The 8282-nt window shown below is 40.0% G+C and overlaps 1 long non-coding RNA gene across 1 annotated transcript; it reads left to right on the top strand.

Annotated features, from left to right (window-relative positions):
* The first annotated feature begins 4838 nt into the window (after window positions 1-4838).
* LOC120286445 lies at window positions 4839-7933 on the top strand. Its single transcript, XR_005552315.1, has 2 exons — window positions 4839-4983; window positions 7883-7933. It is a non-coding gene; the product is annotated as an uncharacterized LOC120286445 (long non-coding RNA).
* The last annotated feature ends 349 nt before the right edge of the window (window positions 7934-8282 follow it).

The following is an 8282-nucleotide window of genomic DNA, read 5'->3' as shown; positions in this document are numbered from 1 at the left end:
TGATCGCAGTGAAAGTGTAAAGTGCTAATCTGTCTGAAGCCTGCCAGTTGAGAATTTTAAAATTTATGAATGTCACTTTTTTGAAAACCTTCCAACCATAGAACACATGACAATGGAGCTCTTAACCTTCAGCTTGCTCATGTTAGTGGTGGTCAGTTCCTATTCCTTTTTAAATTTATATTTAGTATGCCAAAAATCACCTCAGGAAATAAATTAATATTTTGTAATATTGGCTTTTGTCAAGCCAGTATCGTTCTCTCCTGTCTCAGCTACAAGCCTACAAGTGCAGCAGTTGGCATCTTAAACTGAATTAGATGTGCAGCAGTTGGCCTCTTGAACTTAATTTAACTTCTCATGGGGTTTCACTTTTTCGTCTGAAAGCAACTTTAACTGTACTAGAAGAGAGAAACCAAAGAGCTTGAATTGCAGATTCAGGCCAGGTCTGAGTGCATACCACAGCAATACATCTAAACAGAATGGCCCATTCACAGATATTATTGGCAACAGAGTTACTCTAGGACTGACGCAATTGCGGGCTGTATTATGGTGGGAAAACCCAAACAACTGTTTGCTTAAGGACTTTCTCTAATGGACTACTGAGTCTGGGCCTTGGAAAACTCACTAATAACTGTTCTTTCCCTGCCAAAAACTTGCTATTTTTACTCTCGTTATGCAAATTAGCTTCAATTAGACTAGCCCTACAGGACATAGCACAGGATGTTTAAGACCTCCTAAACCTGGTTTCTAGTAGGTAGATTACAACAGACGGTCAAGCAGAAGATACGTGAGGGCATAAGTTCTGATTCGTGGGTTGGTTTTATTTGCGTTTGGCCATGCTAGACATTCTGCACTATTTCTTTAAACTTGCAAGATTATTCCTGTCACTGAGAGAGGAAGCTCAGAAACTCGGCCAGTGTAACTAATCATCTGTCTAATTGGATGGATACTCTTTCAAAATGTTTAGGTCATAATTAGCGAATCGCTTAGTTTGATTTAGTTATGGTTTAGAGGATGAGCCTCACAGGCACAAAACTGCAATTACATTAAATTAAATTAACTAGGTAGATGCAATTAGAGATTCCTTTGATGACGCAAACAGGTTGATAGCTGGACTGTTAAGGTGGAGACTCCGTCCACAGAGCAATTAAGCTTTGCTTTCTTTTATTCTCATTCTCATTTCTTTATATCTCCCATTATTATCACACATAGTTGCGCTGACAACCGAAACATGTGAACTTCAGAAATAATTCAAACCTAAAACAGATGCCACTACCCATTAGACATACTATTTCATTTGTTTATTTCTTCTAAGAAAATATTTTCCTGCTGAATTTTTATTATAGGCAGTGCTCATCGTTTGGTCATGGCATAGCTCTGGAGCAACACATCTGCGTTTCACTAACTCAACGGATATAAAAGAAAAACAGAGAGGACTTCCTCCTTCTCGCATAGCAAAATGATCAATGATCAATAAACTTGTTACCACAAACAGTGGATCGAAACCTTTACTATGACTGAGTCATGCTGTTTGATCACGATTGAATTTGGTGCGCAGCACCCTCAAAAAGCTCGGACCCCACCTGAATAATGACGAATCAAAAAAATCTTGTAACCAAAACAGTGGATCGAGACCTTTATTACACTGAGTCTTGTTTGAAACACGATTGAACTGAAAAGCTGACAGCTCCCTTATAAACTTGGACCCCACCTGGTAATGACGAATCAATCAATCCATCCACATTCGGTTTGGTAAAATTGTCTGGATTCTTTTGAAGCTGCCATCAGGCTTTGGAAGGACGTGTATCGAGGAAAGAAAAGGGAGAAGGCTGACATGTCTGACCAACGCCACCCACAACGACGGCCATCTCTTTTCATATTGTTTGGACCTTTCATTTTTACTTCACCCACGGAGTTCATGGTCTTGTACAATGTACGTGGCAAATTGTGAAAATTCCATGTTGAAGTGCAAGTAACGGTCCGATTCCAATCAGAAGACGACAGTCGGTCATATAAATAAAAAGAAGTTGTCATCTCATTTTGGATTAACACAAAAAATATATATAGAAATGGGAAAAAGATCTCTTTCGGATTCTCGCTATAAACGACGACCATCTCTTTCCAAGCAATCGCTATTTTTTATATCCCACTTGCCATCAGGCCGGGACTTTACAATGAAAATTGGACGTTGTATCGAGATTGAATTATGGATCCCTATTCCAATCATGAATCTAGGTTTTCTTCGACCTCAATTAAAATCTTGTCTGATATAAATAAAAGGTTGTCATCTCATTTTGGATAGGGCTAACAACTTAGGAAAAATGGCTATTCCAACAGTGAATGCGTTGACGTGGAGGTCGCTATAAACGACAGCCATCTCTTTCCAAGAGTGAATGCGTTGACGTGAAGGTCGCTATAAACGACGACCATCTCTTTCCAAGAGTAAATGCGCTGACGTGGGGATCGCTATTTTTGATATCCCACTTTTTCATGCTGGGACTTGTACAATGTACCAAATTGTGAAAATTCCATGTTGAAGTGGAAGTAACGGTCCGTACAGGTTGATATTTTCTCCTTCATCCCTATTCCAATCATGAATCTAAGTTTTCTTCGACCTCAATTAAAATCTTGTCTGTGCATATAAATAAAAAGAAGTTGTCATCTCAAAATGAGATGGAAACTAACAAATTGTGAAAAATATATATTGGCTATATAATTATTTGTCAAGGTAATAATTTTTTTTTAAAAAAAAAAAAAAAAAAAAAAAGGCGAGAGACGCAATACTATATCCATGAGAGAAAATTCAAGGGGTTCTTTTCTACTTAAATTATGTCATGACATTTATGAAAGTTCCCATCATTGGTCTTTCCTCACATCGACCTTTATTTTCTTCCTCTAATTTCCCATTCTAGATTCACAAAAATCTTTAGCCCGTTCACATCTAATTCAAAATAAAGTGGATGTGGAGGTGCCACAACAAATTGGATGAACCTGTCAACTCTAGACGTCCATGTTGATCTTAGCATATGCGGAATCTTTTCTCTTTGGCTCTTTCCCCCATGTCTCATCACGCGCCTCTATCAAACCATTCAATGCATTTTGACAAAACGAAACAGTTCCCTGTCATCACAAAGGACGAGACTTTAAACACCACACATGACATTTGAAAAAGTAATAAAAAAAAAGTCTTAAATATAATTGTACTTGTACTTATTCAATTATAAACATTTTAATTATATTAATTAAAATTTAAACATTTTCATAATTTGCCAATCTACCATTCGGTTAATTTTGATCAAAAATTGTTGACGTGAATATTAGTTATCCTACATGGCGCAATCAACACTGATAGAGATTTTAATTTTTTTTTTTGAGTTTTTGTTATTATTTTTTTTCTTTTCTTTTCATTGTTTTTTTCTCTTTTACAACTCTGGCCGGCGAAGTCGTCCGTTGACCATCGTCAACCACAAGTGAGTGTCAGGGAGTTTGGTTGAGGGCGTCATGGCCCTTATCTAGATCCAAGCAAGTCCGACAAGGGCGTTGGGCCCTCGCCCATACCTCTCCTGGCCCACAATTTAGGAAAAAAAAAAAAAAGGAAAGAACTATAAAAATGAAAAGAAGAGAGAAAAAAAGTAATAATTTTTTTTTAAAATGTTCAAACTAGCACTAATCATGCCATATAGAATAATCAGTGTCTATGTTAGTGATTTTCAACTATAGCCAGATGTACTACATTTGTAAATTGTTAATAAGCTTAGGACTCAAGTTGCACAAGTAAAATAAGTTTAAGACTTTTTTATACTTTTTCACGCGATATTGACTTCCATAAGCCGTCGGCTTGCAAGTTGCAATACTTTTTGTGCAGGAAAGTGACTTTTCGCCAAAATAAAAATGCATAACTAGCAACTAAATTGCGTAAATTGAGTTTATCAGTGTTTCCAAATGGTGATCCCAAAATATGTGTTGAGGACCTACTATGTAATTCCACAACCTTTCGTGGATGTTTTCAAATGGGTACTCGATCTCTTCTTAATTAGACTAGCAGCTATGCCCGGCAGGCAAAAAGAACTAATCGTTTTTCTTTAGTGGTAACAAAAATTCCACTCTTCTAACGGTGAAGTGTCTTTGAAGTGTAAAACGAGCATGAGACATTTGACCCAGATATAGCTTAGCCAATTTCTCATCCACGGTTATCGACCAGAATTTTCGAAGGCTGATTTCAAACATTTGTACGGCACGGAGAAATTAGTGAAGGTAAGGGGAGCATTTCTGATCTCTATCTCAGACGCCACTTGGCTTTCTCATCAAACTATATCTACACATATATATGTTGGACGCAAATTGCGTAATCCCAAGATCTTCATAACTAGAATAAGAACATGCATAATTGAGTAGAAAGATTAAAGCACTTGTTTTGGGATCCATTATTCTTGAAGCAGAAGCGGAAACACAATGTTCCACGCGCAAGTCATTTTCCTCTATTACCCTGCGTATCACTGGCTCAATGAGGCGGCCCCCCCTCACGTGTAGCGTTAGGTAAACACCCTTAAGGATACATGTGAGAATTAGGATTAAAGGAGAGACTTGAACATTATTTATAGGGTTTCCAGCCAGTCCCCCTCATTACGGGTCAGGCTCAACTCAGCCCACACTAACCAGCCCATATTAGACTAATTAAAAAACATTTTATCTCACTTTAGACCAATCATGTTTTACAGTAACCGTAAAAACAGTAAATTATAATATTAATTAATTTAGTTTACAAAACTCTTACAATATATACATATATCTGGGAGTGCGGTTGGTCAGACTTGACATAATGGCTCTCCAGCTCTGAGGCTCTCTCTCTCTCTCTCTCTCTCTCTCTCTCTGGTTGAACAATGGCAAATTCGAGGGTGATCGTTGCCTTGCATGTAGCAGCTTGCATACTACTTGCAGACGTCGCTCGTGCTCAGAGCCAGAATGCTACGACCGACCCTTCTGAAGGTACAACACAAACTCTCTTCCCTCTTTTCTCTCCGCGTGTTCGTGTGTGTTTAACGAGTTTGCTGTTCTTAAAGAGTGCGTAAGATCGTGAGCATCCTTCCTGATGATGGAAAATCATCTCCTTCCTGCTAAAGTATGATTACCGAGATTAGGTGACGGCACCGTTATCCTTCCATGAAGGACGGCGTCCTCTTACTTCACCAAGGCAACTCGGTAGTTTGCCCCATTTTGCTTGAAAATTCTTGCTTAGTCCTCGGTGGGATTTGCTGGCATAAAGCAAATCCCCAAAAGTGGGGTTCTTCGAGTGCGTTTGGGAAGATTTTTGGGGAAAGTCCTTGAAAAAATTGTAAAGGCCTTTGAGTTGAAGGGATTTTTGGAAATACAAATTGTGTTTGGTAAATCGTATTTGTAAAAGTACATTATAAAGTATGTTTGAGCAAAATAGTGTTTGGATAAATTAACTGCATAAAAGACTTTTGTCATTAAAAAAAAAAAAAAAAAAAAAAGAGAATTGGCTGATTACCGCCGGCGGCAGGCGGTCCTAAGTGAGCAAGCGGTCCGGCGAGAGGCAGGCGGTCAGCGAGGGTCGCCGCAACTAGATCGAGCGGCCCCGGCGACCTCCGCACGGAGGTCGCAGCGCGGTGGGTCGCACGACCTTCCGGCGAGGGTCGCAACGACCCAGATTGTCCGCGCCGCGACCTCCGTGCGGAGGTCGCTTGGGGCCGCTGATCTAGTTGCGGCGACCCCGATCGCGACCGAGATCGTTGCAACCAAATCGCGCGATCATGATTGCTCGATCTGGGTCGCCGGAGGTCGCGCGGCCTGCATCTGGGTCGCGGCGACCTCCGGGGACCTGGATCTCGCACACGATTTGGGTCGTCGGAGGTCGCGCGGCCCCGATCTCGGGTCGCGGAGACCTTTGGTGACCCAGATCTGCCGGGCGTCGTAGCGTCGCCGAGGTTGCGACGGTCTACTGCGACCTAGATTTGGGTGGTTGCCGAGGGTTGCAGCGGTCGCGGTGACGCGACTCGCAGGGGGTCGCCGAGGTCACGCGACTGGCCGCCGACGGTCGCCGTGACACACCGGCCTCTTGCCGTCTCTGTCCAGCTCGTCGCCGGCCCCTCACAGCTCGGCACAACTTCGCCGGCCAACCTCCAACGAAGAAGAAGGTGAATAGTTACGAGGACAAAACCGGAAAAACGAAATGTTAACGAGGACATTTATGGAATTTTTTTTTTGTCTTACTCTCCATCAGCCTTCCGAGAAGGCTGAAAGCCCAAGATGCCCAAGGCAGGGCTGCCTTGGGCTTTCAGCTCTGGGAAGGCTTGCCTTTTCCAAGGCAAGTAGAAAAAGTCTTCCCAAACACTCTTTCCTTGACCTAAAAGCCTTTAGCCCCCTAAAGATCCTTGGGAATGCAGTTTCCAAACGCAGCCTTCATATATTAAAAAAATAAAGAAAGAAATACTTCTGAATGATATTAAATACCTAAGTATGGCTGATCACCTGTACGATTAGTTATTACTAAATAAAACTTATTAAAAGGATCTATTAAATTATAAATTTGGAAAAAAAAATGCTTACAAGAAACCACGGCTTGAGTGTTCTTCTCATCGCTGGCTAAACAGTAGTCATGTTGGTGTAAATGTATTATTTATTTAATTTAATGCGGTAGTGATTTGGCGACACAATTTAAATTGTAAGAGATCGACCTTTTTTTTTGGTTGAAAGAGATGGACCGTTGGAAGAGCTAAAAGAGTTGTGGTCTCTTAAGCAAGCAACGAGGCAATGAACTGGAAATTTTTTTATATATATATTTCAATTCACAACATGATATTATTAAGCAATAAAATATTCATGAAATGCCATTTTTAAATGATGGACATAACCCCAAAATGAATTGGAAAAAGATACCGAATGTAATTCATTTAATTTATGCATCTACAAAATCTCTTTTTTATTTTGTTTTCTATAATAACTAGTACTAAGGGTGTGTTTGTTTCAGGGAATGTTTTTTCCCGGAATTGTTTTTCCGAACTTTCACCTATTTGGCTTATAAAAAATGATTAATTAATGGAAAACACTTTTCGATCAAGGAAAATACAAATGCATAAAATAAGGAAAATGAGTTCCTAAATCTCACAAAGTAAAAACATTTTGAGGAATTGCTCTTCTTGAATTTATAAATATTTTTTTCTATTAAATTTGATTTTTAAATATTTTTCTCTCGTTCTTTTTCATTTTCCTTTCCTTCTTCCTCCTTTGCTAGTTGTTGGGCCTCATCGATCAGCCACAAGCGCAGGTTGGCTAGGATTGGCCTCAACCCCAAGGCTAGCCAAGTTGATCCTTGTCAGGCCTCAACGACGGTGCCGGTGGCTTGTTGAGGCTAACGGCGGAGCTCGACGACCGGCAAAGGAGGAAGAAGTAAAGTGAAAGAAAAAAAAAAAGAAAATTAAAAAATTAAAAAATATTTAAATAAGATTTATTTTTGCTTGAGATTAAGATCATTTGCAAATGAGATCCAAACATCATAAAATGTTTTTGGTCACGTATCACCAAATAAAATAAAATAAATCATTTTTCTGAAAAATGGGATCGCAAGGACGCCTGCGGTCCCACTTTCACCTTCACTTTCATTTGACGGCTTGTTGTATAATCAAAAACGCAAAATCGATTCCATTAAAATCATGTCTGGGAATTGTAAAGACGCTTTTCCATATGAGCGGCTGTCCCCGCTTGTACAATTCAACTGGATGGACAGCATGTGAAAACCTGTATTATTACTTGCACTTAATTGTCTAAATCATTCTCCATTTACTTAAGGTATGAATCATATACCAATGCATTTAGTTTGAGCATGAAGCTGAACACGTGTGAGTCGATGATGGTTATGTGAATGTAGTGGCGATTCTGAACTCGATATGGTCAACATGGGGACTCACTTCACAGACGCCAAAATGGAACATAAGTGGAGAGCCATGCAGCGGAGCCGCGATCAACAACGCTGTTTCCTTCTACAATTATGATTACAACCCTTTCATCAAATGCGACTGCTCCTTCAGCAATTCCACTACTTGCCACATTACACAGCTGTACGTATCGACACTATCTCACCCACCATAGGTACATCTCTTCTCATGACCGGGTGGTTTTTCTTTGGTTGCAGCAAGGTTTTTCGAATGAACGTTGACGGTCCTATCCCTGATGAGTTGTGGAACTTGACTTACCTCTTCAATCTGTATGTATTAGTCCCGTTCCACTTCTTCCTTCTTTTCCAGTAGTTTCTCATTTCACTGGAGTTT

This window comes from Eucalyptus grandis, chromosome 6 (assembly GCF_016545825.1).
Source record: "Eucalyptus grandis isolate ANBG69807.140 chromosome 6, ASM1654582v1, whole genome shotgun sequence".
Classification (NCBI taxonomy): domain Eukaryota; kingdom Viridiplantae; phylum Streptophyta; class Magnoliopsida; order Myrtales; family Myrtaceae; genus Eucalyptus; species Eucalyptus grandis.
Note: the sequence above shows the minus strand (reverse complement) of the source record. Positions and strands in the feature narration are given on the sequence as shown.